Source organism: Euprymna scolopes, unplaced genomic scaffold (assembly GCF_053919585.1).
Source record: "Euprymna scolopes isolate OS-2025 unplaced genomic scaffold, ASM5391958v1 sca1, whole genome shotgun sequence".
In the NCBI taxonomy this organism is placed as follows: domain Eukaryota; kingdom Metazoa; phylum Mollusca; class Cephalopoda; order Sepiida; family Sepiolidae; genus Euprymna; species Euprymna scolopes.
The window spans coordinates 710,564-725,547 of NW_027633102.1; the positions used below are offsets into that span (position 1 = coordinate 710,564).

Here is a 14,984-nt window from a genome sequence, read left to right on the forward strand (position 1 = left end):
CACGGGTAAACGGCGGGACTAACTGTGACTCTCTTAAGGTGTGAGGAGGCTTTGCCTCTTAAGCAAGTTTGACTGACGCCTACCGACACCGGTCAGGTCGGCGAGGCTCCCGGCGGCCCCGAGCGGGACCACAGGTTGCGGAAGGCGTCCAAGTGAGCGGCGGCGAGAGGCGGAGGCCCCCGGGGTCGACTCCGCGGCCCCGGGTCGGTGTGCGGGCCTCCAGAGCTCGATAAAGTAGTGGTGTCGCTAGCGGTCGAGAAGGCACTTTTCGACGCCTACTGCCACCCCCACATGGCGGTAGGCGCAAAACTGGAAAATCGCCGACCAGAAATGTCGCTTCGTATAATCGACGTTTTTTTTGACCACCATTTTCAGGTGTCGGAGGTGGGTCTGGACGAATACCAACACCATTTCTGGGGTTTCACAACCGCCCGGCTTCTCCGACATATGTTGGAAAGGAGTAGCGATCGAGCGACGGGGGCTGTCGGTAGGCGGCCGCGGGTTGCATGTGTGCCCGGGACAGCACCCCCATCCAACTAAGGGTGTCCCCCGGGGGCCAGGGGGACCTCGTCCAGGTCGGCCGGGCGCTTCCAGACGCCTACCGACACCGGTCAGGTCGGCGAGGCTCCCGGCGGCCCCGAGCGGGACCACAGGTTGCGGAAGGCGTCCAAGTGAGCGGCGGCGAGAGGCGGAGGCCCCCGGGGTCGACTCCGCGGCCCCCGGGTCGGTGTGCGGGCCTCCAGAGCTCGATAAAGTAGTGGTGTCGCTAGCGGTCGAGAAGGCACTTTTCGACGCCTACTGCCACCCCCACATGGCGGTAGGCGCAAAACTGGAAAATCGCCGACCAGAAATGTCGCTTTATAATCGACGTTTTTTTTGACCACCATTTTCAGGTGTCGGAGGTGGGTCTGGACGAATACCAACACCATTTCTGGGGTTTCACAACCGCCCGGCTTCTCCGACATATGTTGGAAAGGAGTAGCGATCGAGCGACGGGGGCTGTCGGTAGGCGGCCGCGGGTTGCATGTGTGCCCGGGACAGCACCCCCATCCAACTAAGGGGTGTCCCCCGGGGGCCAGGGGGACCTCGTCCAGGTCGGCCGGGCGCTTCCAGACGCCTACCGACACCGGTCAGGTCGGCGAGGCTCCCGGCGGCCCCGAGCGGGACCACAGGTTGCGGAAGGCGTCCAAGTGAGCGGCGGCGAGAGGCGGAGGCCCCCGGGGTCGACTCCGCGGCCCCCGGGTCGGTGTGCGGGCCTCCAGAGCTCGATAAAGTAGTGGTGTCGCTAGCGGTCGAGAAGGCACTTTTCGACGCCTACTGCCACCCCCACATGGCGGTAGGCGCAAAACTGGAAAATCGCCGACCAGAAATGTCGCTTCGTATAATCGACGTTTTTTTTGACCACCATTTTCAGGTGTCGGAGGTGGGTCTGGACGAATACCAACACCATTTCTGGGGTTTCACAACCGCCCGGCTTCTCCGACATATGTTGGAAAGGAGTAGCGATCGAGCGACGGGGGCTGTCGGTAGGCGGCCGCGGGTTGCATGTGTGCCCGGGACAGCACCCCCATCCAACTAAGGGGTGTCCCCCGGGGGCCAGGGGGACCTCGTCCAGGTCGGCCGGGCGCTTCCAGACGCCTACCGACACCGGTCAGGTCGGCGAGGCTCCCGGCGGCCCCGAGCGGGACCACAGGTTGCGGAAGGCGTCCAAGTGAGCGGCGGCGAGAGGCGGAGGCCCCCGGGGTCGACTCCGCGGCCCCCGGGTCGGTGTGCGGGCCTCCAGAGCTCGATAAAGTAGTGGTGTCGCTAGCGGTCGAGAAGGCACTTTTCGACGCCTACTGCCACCCCCACATGGCGGTAGGCGCAAAACTAAAATCGCCGACCAGAAATGTCGCTTCGTATAATCGACGTTTTTTTTGACCACCATTTTCAGGTGTCGGAGGTGGGTCTGGACGAATACCAACACCATTTCTGGGGTTTCACAACCGCCCGGCTTCTCCGACATATGTTGGAAAGGAGTAGCGATCGAGCGACGGGGGCTGTCGGTAGGCGGCCGCGGGTTGCATGTGTGCCCGGGACAGCACCCCCATCCAACTAAGGGGTGTCCCCCGGGGGCCAGGGGGACCTCGTCCAGGTCGGCCGGGCGCTTCCAGACGCCTACCGACACCGGTCAGGTCGGCGAGGCTCCCGGCGGCCCCGAGCGGGACCACAGGTTGCGGAAGGCGTCCAAGTGAGCGGCGGCGAGAGGCGGAGGCCCCCGGGGTCGACTCCGCGGCCCCCGGGTCGGTGTGCGGGCCTCCCAGAGCTCGATAAAGTAGTGGTGTCGCTAGCGGTCGAGAAGGCACTTTTCGACGCCTACTGCCACCCCCACATGGCGGTAGGCGCAAAACTGGAAAATCGCCGACCAGAAATGTCGCTTCGTATAATCGACGTTTTTTTTGACCACCATTTTCAGGTGTCGGAGGTGGGTCTGGACGAATACCAACACCATTTCTGGGGTTTCACAACCGCCCGGCTTCCCGACAATATGTTGGAAAGGAGTAGCGATCGAGCGACGGGGGCTGTCGGTAGGCGGCCGCGGGTTGCATGTGTGCCCGGGACAGCACCCCCATCCAACTAAGGGGTGTCCCCCGGGGGCCAGGGGGACCTCGTCCAGGTCGGCCGGGCGCTTCCAGACGCCTACCGACACCGGTCAGGTCGGCGAGGCTCCCCGGCGGCCCCGAGCGGGACCACAGGTTGCGGAAGGCGTCCAAGTGAGCGGCGGCGAGAGGCGGAGGCCCCCGGGGTCGACTCCGCGGCCCCCGGGTCGGTGTGCGGGCCTCCAGAGCTCGATAAAGTAGTGGTGTCGCTAGCGGTCGAGAAGGCACTTTTCGACGCCTACTGCCACCCCCACATGGCGGTAGGCGCAAAACTGGAAAATCGCCGACCAGAAATGTCGCTTCGTATAATCGACGTTTTTTTTGACCACCATTTTCAGGTGTCGGAGGTGGGTCTGGACGAATACCAACACCATTTCTGGGGTTTCACAACCGCCCGGCTTCTCCGACATATGTTGGAAAGGAGTAGCGATCGAGCGACGGGGGCTGTCGGTAGGCGGCCGCGGGTTGCATGTGTGCCCGGGACAGCACCCCCATCCAACTAAGGGGTGTCCCCCGGGGGCCAGGGGGACCTCGTCCAGGTCGGCCGGGCGCTTCCAGACGCCTACCGACACCGGTCAGGTCGGCGAGGCTCCCGGCGGCCCCGAGCGGGACCACAGGTTGCGGAAGGCGTCCAAGTGAGCGGCGGCGAGAGGCGGAGGCCCCCGGGGTCGACTCCGCGGCCCCCGGGTCGGTGTGCGGGCCTCCAGAGCTCGATAAAGTAGTGGTGTCGCTAGCGGTCGAGAAGGCACTTTTCGACGCCTACTGCCACCCCCACATGGCGGTAGGCGCAAAACTGGAAAATCGCCGACCAGAAATGTCGCTTCGTATAATCGACGTTTTTTTTGACCACCATTTTCAGGTGTCGGAGGTGGGTCTGGACGAATACCAACACCATTTCTGGGGTTTCACAACCGCCCGGCTTCTCCGACATATGTTGGAAAGGAGTAGCGATCGAGCGACGGGGGCTGTCGGTAGGCGGCCGCGGGTTGCATGTGTGCCCGGGACAGCACCCCCATCCAACTAAGGGGTGTCCCCCGGGGGCCAGGGGGACCTCGTCCAGGTCGGCCGGGCGCTTCCAGACGCCTACCGACACCGGTCAGGTCGGCGAGGCTCCCGGCGGCCCCGAGCGGGACCACAGGTTGCGGAAGGCGTCCAAGTGAGCGGCGGCGAGAGGCGGAGGCCCCCGGGGTCGACTCCGCGGCCCCCGGGTCGGTGTGCGGGCCTCCAGAGCTCGATAAAGTAGTGGTGTCGCTAGCGGTCGAGAAGGCACTTTTCGACGCCTACTGCCACCCCCACATGGCGGTAGGCGCAAAACTGGAAAATCGCCGACCAGAAATGTCGCTTCGTATAATCGACGTTTTTTTTGACCACCATTTTCAGGTGTCGGAGGTGGGTCTGGACGAATACCAACACCATTTCTGGGGTTTCACAACCGCCCGGCTTCTCCGACATATGTTGGAAAGGAGTAGCGATCGAGCGACGGGGGCTGTCGGTAGGCGGCCGCGGGTTGCATGTGTGCCCGGGACAGCACCCCCATCCAACTAAGGGGTGTCCCCCGGGGGCCAGGGGGACCTCGTCCAGGTCGGCCGGGCGCTTCCAGACGCCTACCGACACCGGTCAGGTCGGCGAGGCTCCCGGCGGCCCCGAGCGGGACCACAGGTTGCGGAAGGCGTCCAAGTGAGCGGCGGCGAGAGGCGGAGGCCCCCGGGGTCGACTCCGCGGCCCCCGGGTCGGTGTGCGGGCCTCCAGAGCTCGATAAAGTAGTGGTGTCGCTAGCGGTCGAGAAGGCACTTTTCGACGCCTACTGCCACCCCCACATGGCGGTAGGCGCAAAACTGGAAAATCGCCGACCAGAAATGTCGCTTCGTATAATCGACGTTTTTTTTGACCACCATTTTCAGGTGTCGGAGGTGGGTCTGGACGAATACCAACACCATTTCTGGGGTTTCACAACCGCCCGGCTTCTCCGACATATGTTGGAAAGGAGTAGCGATCGAGCGACGGGGGCTGTCGGTAGGCGGCCGCGGGTTGCATGTGTGCCCGGGACAGCACCCCCATCCAACTAAGGGGTGTCCCCCGGGGGCCAGGGGGACCTCGTCCAGGTCGGCCGGGCGCTTCCAGACGCCTACCGACACCGGTCAGGTCGGCGAGGCTCCCGGCGGCCCCGAGCGGGACCACAGGTTGCGGAAGGCGTCCAAGTGAGCGGCGGCGAGAGGCGGAGGCCCCCGGGGTCGACTCCGCGGCCCCCGGGTCGGTGTGCGGGCCTCCAGAGCTCGATAAAGTAGTGGTGTCGCTAGCGGTCGAGAAGGCACTTTTCGACGCCTACTGCCACCCCCACATGGCGGTAGGCGCAAAACTGGAAAATCGCCGACCAGAAATGTCGCTTCGTATAATCGACGTTTTTTTTGACCACCATTTTCAGGTGTCGGAGGTGGGTCTGGACGAATACCAACACCATTTCTGGGGTTTCACAACCGCCCGGCTTCTCCGACATATGTTGGAAAGGAGTAGCGATCGAGCGACGGGGGCTGTCGGTAGGCGGCCGCGGGTTGCATGTGTGCCCGGGACAGCACCCCCATCCAACTAAGGGGTGTCCCCCGGGGGCCAGGGGGACCTCGTCCAGGTCGGCCGGGCGCTTCCAGACGCCTACCGACACCGGTCAGGTCGGCGAGGCTCCCGGCGGCCCCGAGCGGGACCACAGGTTGCGGAAGGCGTCCAAGTGAGCGGCGGCGAGAGGCGGAGGCCCCCGGGGTCGACTCCGCGGCCCCCGGGTCGGTGTGCGGGCCTCCAGAGCTCGATAAAGTAGTGGTGTCGCTAGCGGTCGAGAAGGCACTTTTCGACGCCTACTGCCACCCCCACATGGCGGTAGGCGCAAAACTGGAAAATCGCCGACCAGAAATGTCGCTTCGTATAATCGACGTTTTTTTTGACCACCATTTTCAGGTGTCGGAGGTGGGTCTGGACGAATACCAACACCATTTCTGGGGTTTCACAACCGCCCGGCTTCTCCGACATATGTTGGAAAGGAGTAGCGATCGAGCGACGGGGGCTGTCGGTAGGCGGCCGCGGGTTGCATGTGTGCCCGGGACAGCACCCCCATCCAACTAAGGGGTGTCCCCCGGGGGCCAGGGGGACCTCGTCCAGGTCGGCCGGGCGCTTCCAGACGCCTACCGACACCGGTCAGGTCGGCGAGGCTCCCGGCGGCCCCGAGCGGGACCACAGGTTGCGGAAGGCGTCCAAGTGAGCGGCGGCGAGAGGCGGAGGCCCCCGGGGTCGACTCCGCGGCCCCCGGGTCGGTGTGCGGGCCTCCAGAGCTCGATAAAGTAGTGGTGTCGCTAGCGGTCGAGAAGGCACTTTTCGACGCCTACTGCCACCCCCACATGGCGGTAGGCGCAAAACTGGAAAATCGCCGACCAGAAATGTCGCTTCGTATAATCGACGTTTTTTTTGACCACCATTTTCAGGTGTCGGAGGTGGGTCTGGACGAATACCAACACCATTTCTGGGGTTTCACAACCGCCCGGCTTCTCCGACATATGTTGGAAAGGAGTAGCGATCGAGCGACGGGGGCTGTCGGTAGGCGGCCGCGGGTTGCATGTGTGCCCGGGACAGCACCCCCATCCAACTAAGGGGTGTCCCCCGGGGGCCAGGGGGACCTCGTCCAGGTCGGCCGGGCGCTTCCAGACGCCTACCGACACCGGTCAGGTCGGCGAGGCTCCCGGCGGCCCCGAGCGGGACCACAGGTTGCGGAAGGCGTCCAAGTGAGCGGCGGCGAGAGGCAGGAGGCCCCCGGGGTCGACTCCGCGGCCCCCGGGTCGGTGTGCGGGCCTCCAGAGCTCGATAAAGTAGTGGTGTCGCTAGCGGTCGAGAAGGCACTTTTCGACGCCTACTGCCACCCCCACATGGCGGTAGGTGTAAAATCGGAATAGACCGGACCAGGAATGTCGAGGGGGAAAAAAATGACAAAGTCCTGGTGTGCCTAGCCTACGAGAAGGCACTTTGCGACGCCTACCGACATCCCCATGTGGCAGTAGGCGTAAAACTGGAAAATCGCCGACCAGAAATGTCGCTTCGTATAATCGACGTTTTTTTTGACCACCATTTTCAGGTGTCGGAGGTGGGTCTGGACAAATACCAACACCATTTCTGGGGTTTTCCAGTTTGAAAGTTTTATAAAACATGTTCGGTAGGAAGCACACTTTGGTGTGTCGGTTCGTCGGAGCAGCGACTCTTTGCCTCGTGGTGGTCCGGAACGTCTCTACGGGCTTGTCGCAAAGGCGTCAGAAAGTGGCATCTCCGCCGCCTAGGGCTGTCACCGTTATCGCTGTCGCCCCGCGCTCCAACTTGTTTTGATCCGCCGCCTTCGTTCCTGCCAACCGTGCGCCCGCTCATCGTCGTTAGGTTATAATACGTGGTACGTGTGTGTGCTTCTCCGTGGACCTAGGGCTGCTCGACGTGTCGAACGATATGTTGGAACAACTAACGGCTCCTTTTCCTGGTTCCATAGTCGTCGTGGTACCCGCGTCGTCAGCCATATCTATGTCCACCATGTTTAGCCGATACGTTTGCTGCAGCTTCTGCTTCCGCCTCAGCGTTCGCCGCTCTCAGCCGCCGCTGTTGTTGCTGCCGTTCTGCCATTCAACCACTACCTGCGAATCTTTCGATGATCGGCCGAACGACCCATCGCTGTGCGACCGATAAATCCTCCGGATTAGGGAGAAACGCCGCCGCTCTCTGCCGCCGTCGAACGGAAAAACGTACATTGTAACGAACGAACGAACGAACGAACGAATTAACGAACGAGCGAACAAACAAACAAAAATAGCCGCGGGGGATGCACTATGTAGATCCTGATCCCCTTGTAACCATACGTACGTTGTTCGATGCTCTCCCGTCCTGGAAGTCGCCGCAGCAAACAGGAGGATGAGCAGCAGCAGGCGCCGCCGCCGTAACCGCCGCCTGCCTGCCGCCTCCTACTCCTGTCAGCGTCCGATCTCACAGCCGTGTGAACGTTCGCTGACACCCGATTTCTTTCCGTCTGGCAAAACCTTGGACGTCCCGCTCGCGGTACACGTGCTGCAGCGACTTCTCGTCCGACAACGCATAAGCGTCGACGTCTGCCGCCGCATCTTCTGATACGTGGACGGTGATAGCGCTAGTCCCTTCTTGCGCCACCTCCACCTTTGTTAGCGCCAAAGAAGATCGATCGAGCAGTCGTGGTCGCAGTCGATTAACCCGTTTTCACCGTCCGCAGTTCCCAAGCCGCCGATCAAGTCGTTGCTCTTCTTGTTCGTTCTTCCCATACCGTCGATTTGCACGGCTGCCGGATGAGCCATCCTCTGTCCGGCGAAGCGCTCACGTCAGTGATCGATACTTGCACCGACAGTCCTCCCGCTCGCGACTCGGTGCTCGAATCGGACTCGTTCGTTTTTATCTCGATGCGATTGTGAAAAGGGGGACCGGTCGTCAATGTCGTGTGTGTCGACGATGTTGTTCGCCCGGTCCGCCGCGTTGTTGTCGTTTTTTTTTTTTTTTTTTTTTCCCCTAACGTTCGCCGTCGCACGGACGAAAGGGTGAGAAAAAAAAAAAAGCTCGAAAAAGCCGCCCAAAAAAATCGGACCGAGGAGCCGCTTGCGAGAACGCGCCATGTGCACGTTGTCTCTCCTCGGTTTTCCGAGCACGAACACGACGCCGGTCGGTCGGTCGGTCGACGAAGGCGACGACGAAGGTGACGGGAAAATTTACGCCGCCGCTGCCCTGGTCCAGCTCCTCCCCGATGACGGCTGTGATGTTGACGTTGACGTTGGCGACGACGACGACGACGACGGAGACGACGACGACGACGAGACGGCATCGATGGCGACCACGATGACGACGACCTCGACGAGTTCAGTCTGCACCTTGACCTCCGATGTCCGTGTGCACTGCCGTCGTGCTGTTTGTCGTTTGTCGTATGTATCGCTGTCAAGGGTGCCGTTGTCGTTGTTGTTGTCGACGTTGTTGCTTGCTCTCTCGTCTCGGTCGGTTGGTACGTTGATGACGACGACGACGACGAAGACGACGACGACGACGACGAGACGGCATCGATGGCGACCACGATGACGACGACCTCGACGATTCCAGTCTGCACCTTGACCTCCGATGTCCGTGTGCACTGCCGTCGTGCTGTTTGTCGTTTGTCGTATGTATCGCTGTCAAGGGTGCCGTTGTCGATGTTGTTGTTGTCGACGCTGTCGTCTGTTCTCTCTTCTCGGCCGGCTGTGACGTGGACGTTGACGACGACGACGACGAGACGGAATCGATGGCGACCACGATGACGACGACCTCGGCGAGTTCAGTCTGCACCTTGACCCTCGATGTCCGTGTGCACTGCCGTCGTGCTGCTTGTCGTTTGTCGTATGTATCGCTGTCAAGGGTGCCGTTGTCGTTGTTGTTGTCGACGTTGGTCGCTTTCGTTCTTTGAGTCTCGGTCTCGGTCCAAGTCAGGGGAGAAACAAAAAAGAGGCCATCAGCGCGGGCAGCGCGCTTCTACTGACGGCGAACCTCCTCGAAAAACAAATAAACACGTGCCCGTCGTTGTAGTTGTCTGTCTTATGTCGGTCGGTCGGTCGGTCGGTCTGTCGTTCTGTCGAAACAAAGTCCCAAATTCCAACGATACCTGGTTGATCCTGCCAGTAGTCATATGCTTGTCTCAAAGCTTAAGCCATGCAAGTGTAAGTTCACGCCACGCATTAGAACGGGCGAAACCGCGAATGGCTCAGGAACCGGACCTAATCCTCGGGACCGTATTCCTCCTCGGAGGCGATGGATAACTGTGGCAATTCTAGAGCTAATACATGTGACACAGGCCGCGATCGGTCGGCGCGCCGTCGTCGCCACGCCTCGCGCGCTGGCACCCGCGTCGGCCGTTCCGGGTCGCGGCGCTACATATTAGACTGAGACCGATGCGCGTCATTCCGTCCTCCCGTCGTCGGCGTTCCCGCTCGCGGGTCCGTTCGGTGGCGGGGCTCATAGGGCGGCGCGCTCCGCTTTGGTGACTCTGGATAACTCACTGGTCGATCGCACGAGCTTTCACGCCCGGCGACGGGTCTCTCGAGGGTCCGCCCTATCAACTGTCGACGGTCGGTTAAGTGCCTACCGTGGTTACTACGGGTAACGGGGAATCGGGGTTCGATTCCGGAGAGGGAGCATGCGAAACGGCTACCACATCCAAGGAAGGCAGCAGGCGCGCAAATTACCCACTCCCGGCACGGGGAGGTAGTGACGAAAAATAACGACGCGGGACTCTGTCGAGGCCCCGCGATCGGAATGAGTACACTTCAAATCCGTTAACGAGGACCAACCGGAGGGCAAGTCTGGTGCCAGCAGCCGCGGTAATTCCAGCTCCGGTAGCGTATATTAAAGTTGTTGCGGTTAAAAAGCTCGTAGTCCGAACTCGGGTTCGTGGTCGCGCAAGCGGCCCCGGGGCGGCGGCGCCATCGTCCGTCGTTGACTTTGGTCGTCCGTTCGCATTCCCGGCCCTTTCCGCCGGTGTCAACCGCTAGCATACCCGCCACGCGGTCCTGCCGGCGAGGTGGACGAGGAGGTCGTGATCGGGATCCGGGAAAAAAAAAAACAAGTGGTCGTCGGTTCGGTTCCGGGAGTAGTCTAACGGGGGGGTGCTACGTGTGTGTGTTTGGGTGTGTTCATTCGCATCCCCGCACTCTGACCCCCGCGCTTCTCTCCCTCTCCCTTTCCGCGCGTTCCTCTTTTTTTTTGAACCCCCCGGTCCGCTCCGAGTCCCTGCTTCGTGTCTTGTCTGCGCGCGTGTTGCGGTCGGCGGTTTCTCCTCCAAGGGTGCTCTTAACCGAGTGTCCGCGGCGGCCGGTACGTTCACTTTGAAAAAATTAGAGTGCTCAGAGCGGGCTGTTCAAGCTTGCATACGATAAGCATGGAATGATGGAAGAGGGCCTCGTCTACGTCTGTCGGTCTCCGTCTACGGCGAGGCAATGATCGAAGGGAGCGGTCGGGGCCACTCGTATTGCGACGTTAGAGGTGAAATTCTTGGATCGTCGCAAGACGAACTGCAGCGATGGCGTGTGGCAAGCACGTTTTCCTCGATCAAGAGCGAAAGTCGGAGGTTCGAAGACGATCAGATACCGTCGTAGTTCCGACCGTAAACGATGCCGACCGGCGATCCGCCGGCGTTCGCTTCCATGACCCGGCGGGTAGCCTGCGGGAAACCAGAGTTCGGTTCCGGGGGGAGTATGGTTGCAAAGCTGAAACTTAAAGGAATTGACGGAAGGGCACCACCAGGAGTGGAGCCTGCGGCTTAATTTGACTCAACACGGGAAAACTCACCCGGTCCGGACACCGGTAGGATTGACAGATCGATAGCTCTTTCTCGATTCGGTGGGTGGTGGTGCATGGCCGTTCTTAGTTGGTGGAGCGATCCGTCTGGTTGATTCCGATAACGAACGAGACTCCGGCCTGCTAACTAGTGCGCCGATGTCAGTGATTTTTACGGCGGGCTCGGCGTCCTCCGTGGCGCTCGGGTCCGGGTCGGTTTTCTCACGCACTTCTTAGAGGGACGGGTGGCAGAAAGCCACACGAGGCGGAGCGATAACAGGTCTGTGATGCCCTTAGATGTCCGGGGCCGCACGCGCGCTACACTGGAGGTATCAGCGGGGACTTCGCCCCGGCCCGAGAGGGTTGGGAAACCTCTGAACCACCTCCCGTGATAGGGATCGGGGCCTGTAACCAACCCCGTGAACGAGGAATTCCCGGTAGGCGCGGGTCAACAGCCCGCGTCGATCACGTCCCTGCCCTTTGTACACACCGCCCGTCGCTACTACCGATCGAACGGTCCGGTGAGGTCCTCGGATCTGGCCGACGACGCCGCCGGGCAGTGCGCGACGTGTCCGTCACGACACTCGTGCATCTACGCCTCGGCGTTCGATGCCTGGAGAAGACGACCGAACCCGATCGTTTAGAGGAAGTAAAAGTCGTAACAAGGTTTCCGTAGGTGAACCTGCGGAAGGATCATTACCGTTTTCCCGTTCGAGACTGGTTTGTTGTTTTCCGGCCTACCTCCTCTGTCTGTCGGCGTCAACGCCTCGAATGCGCGCAAACAAACCTATAAAAGGCGGAGCGAGAGATAGATTTGTGGTGACGCGGAGGTTTTTAAAGCCCCAGCTCTTCTTGCTTGCTTCCGCGTCTTACCACCTGTTTGTTTTTTCGCCCACCGCAAGTGATGGCCGCTTCTTCTTTGCCTTGTCGCCGCTTTATCGTTTTTTGTTTTTTTTGCAGCCGCTGTGCCACCGCCGCTAGCTAAAAACAAACTACTCGCGACATTGCAATGCCGTCACGCCTCCTCGCACAGACCTCCTCGCACACTACTAAATCTATATAAACAAAAACTAATATAAAAAACCCAAGTGCTGAACCCTGGACGGGGGATCACTCGGCTCGTCCGTCGATGAAGAGCGCGGCCAGCCGCGAGAACTGATGCGAATTGCAGGACTCAGTGAACATCGACACCTCGAACGCACATTGCGGCCCCGAGATCCCTTGTCTCGGGGCCACGTCCGGTCGAGAGGCGGAACGTTACATGTCTTTCTCCGTTAACGAAACGACATCTTGCCGTCCCCGTGCCCGCCCGGTCCTCGGCACGGTGGTAACCGGGACGTCGCAGGAGCGAGTGACGAGGGGGAAGAAAAATAAAAAAAGAATTGACTCCTTTCAATGTCTTTTTTTTTTTTAAAACCCTCTCCGGCCTCCTCCTTCGTCTCCCGCTGGCAGACCGCGGAGTCTTTTCCCTTTTCGACCGCGTGAAGAAACACTGTGGAGGAGGAGCAGGAGGAGTCTGTCCGAAAGCAGCCGAAGGGAGAACAAAACAAAAAAAAAAGCACCGACCTAACCGACTGCCGACGTAAGCGCCGCCTGCTCGTCTCGCTCTCTGCCTCATGAAGGTGTCTCTCAGCGACGCCTCGAGCAGCGCGACGAGCACGGCCGTCGCACCGTAAAAAGGTGGCCGCGTCGTAGGCAACGTCGGATGGGGAGGACCCACGCTTTTTTTTTAATTGTTGGCTTCTTCATTTTCGGTCGGACGGGCGCTATATCGGCCAGCCGTCGTCACACGGAGGGTACCGATCGAGATTCCTCTCCTCCAAACACCACACTCTACTAAAAACCGCCGCCCTCGGCTCGGACGAGACGACCCGCTGAACTTAAGCATATCGCTAAGCGGAGGAAAAGAAACCAACCGGGATTCCCTTAGTAACGGCGAGTGAACCGGGAGAAGCCCAACGCCGAATCCCGTCGCAAGTTAAAGGCTTCGGGACGTGTGGCGCATGGGTCGAAGGCAGCCGTTCGTTTTCGTCTCGCATAGTTCGGAGTTCCCTCGATCGGGGCCGCCCGCGGCGGGTGCCAGGCCCATTCGGTGCGGACGGCGAGCGACGGCCTTCGATCCGAGAGTCGGGTTGCTTGGGAACGCAGCCCAAATCGGGTGGTAAGCTCCATCCAAGGCTAAATACCGGGACGAGTCCGATAGTCGACAAGTACCGTGAGGGAAAGTTGAAAAGAACTTTGGAGAGAGAGTTCAAGAGAACGTGAAACCGCCCAGGGGTAAACGGGTGGGACCGCTCACCGCGATCGCGGGGGGACTCAGTCCGGTGCTGCCTAGGCTCGAGCCCAAACTCGATGTGTGTTCTTGAAAGAGAGGCCGTCGCGGCACAGGTCGTCGTTCGTCGTGTCCGCGGGGAACTCGTTCTCCGCGGTTCCAGCTTTTGTGCCCGCGTCGCCGACGAAGGAGACGGGCCGCGTGGATAGCGGGAAGGGAAACGTGGTGACGACCGCGGCGTCGGTAGGTGGCTGCGTCGGTTGGCTGCGACGGAGGGGACTCGTCCTCTCGATCGCTGCTGCCGCCGGGCCCTAACCCGCCGCATCCGTCGCCGCCGCTTCTTCTTTCCTCCTGCTCCCTCCGCGCGCGACTCCGCTGCACCCGTCCCCTTCATCATCGCTCGGCGTAATCATGGCGCGGGCGCTTCGGCGCGACCTCCGCGCGGCCGGCACCGGACGCACTTCCCCTCCGGTCCGTCGTCGCGACCCGTTCCCGGCGTGCAGGTCGAACACGCGGGTTTTTTTCCGTAGGCGGCAGGCGTTTCATCACCCTGAAAACCCCCGTCTTCCCACCTTGTGAAGTCGGGGGCCACCGGCCGTCGGGCCCGCGAACGTAACTGCCCCTTTCTGCCGGGAACGGAGGAAATCTGACACGATCCGTTACACGTGGCGAGCCGGTCCGTTTTGATCCCGCCGGAAGTCGCGTGCGGGCGACGCACTCTGTGTGTCGCTCCTTAGGCGCCCCACCGTCTCGGGCGCGTGCGCGATGAGAGGCGGGATAGGACTGGCGCGGCCTCGCCGTCACGCACCTCGCCGACGTTTCGGGTTCTTGTCGGGGGCAACCCCGCCCGCGCCCGTTTCCGTTTCCGGAGAGGTCGCTCGGCGACGCTTTTTTACTCGAGCCGCCCGCCACCCCGGGTCAGCGACGTGCATCGGCAACCCACCCGACCCGTCTTGAAACACGGACCGAGGAGTCCTGGCCGTTCGCGAGTCGTAGGGGCCACCTCTGACTAACCCCGAAGGCGAAGCGAAAGCGAGAGAGCGTGTAGGAGGGCGTCGATCGGGAGAGGTGTCGTGGCAAAGTCGTCCGGGGGTCGTCGGGGGGTGTCGTCGGTCTCGTGCCGTCGTCTTCTCCTCGCCTCACCCGCCTCCGAGCCGTGCCCGATCCCGCCGGCGCGGCGTTTTCGGCCTTCCGCCGTCGCTGCTGCGGTGCCCGCAACTTTTCCTTTTTTCTCTCTTCCCGAGAGAGATAGGAGAGGGAAGGCTCGTGGCTGACGTGCGGTTGTTTTTCCCTCCTCCCCGAGAGGGGACCGGCGCATCTTCCAAAAAGGGGAATTGCCGGGCGCCAGCTTCCATATCCTCCTTCCGCCCATCGGTGAGATCCCGCGGCTTGAACTAGTCCTATTTTGTCGTCGAGTTTAGGCGCTGCGCGCGGGCGCATCACCCCCGGGTCGGTTTCCCCTTTTTCCGAGTACGACTCGGCCGACTCTGGCGTAGCGAGCGACCAGGGACCCGAAAGATGGCGATCCACGCCCGGTCGGGATGAAGCCAGAGGAAACTCTGGTGGAAGTCCGAAGCGCCTCTGACGTGCAAATCGATCGTCGGAACCGGGTGTAGGGGCGAAAGACCAATCGAGCCGTCTAGTAGCTGGTTCCCTCCGAAGTTTCCCTCAGGATAGCTGGCGCTCGATCGTCGCAATTCCATCCGGTAAAGCGAACGATTGGAGGCCCCGGGGCCGTTCACGGC

The 14,984-nt window shown here is 61.4% G+C and overlaps 1 non-coding gene and 2 pseudogenes across 1 annotated transcript; all 3 read left to right on the forward strand.

Moving 5' to 3' along the window:
* The first annotated feature begins 9,294 nt into the window (after positions 1-9,294).
* LOC145273400 (small subunit ribosomal RNA) lies at positions 9,295-11,666 on the forward strand (annotated as a pseudogene).
* Positions 11,667-12,061: 395 nt separating this feature from the next.
* LOC145273313 (5.8S ribosomal RNA) lies at positions 12,062-12,219 on the forward strand. Its single transcript, XR_013866309.1, has one exon. It is a non-coding gene; the product is annotated as a 5.8S ribosomal RNA (ribosomal RNA).
* A 595-nt stretch (positions 12,220-12,814) lies between these two features.
* The window catches only part of LOC145273264 (large subunit ribosomal RNA), a 4,366-nt pseudogene continuing 2,196 nt past the window's right edge, over positions 12,815-14,984 (forward strand).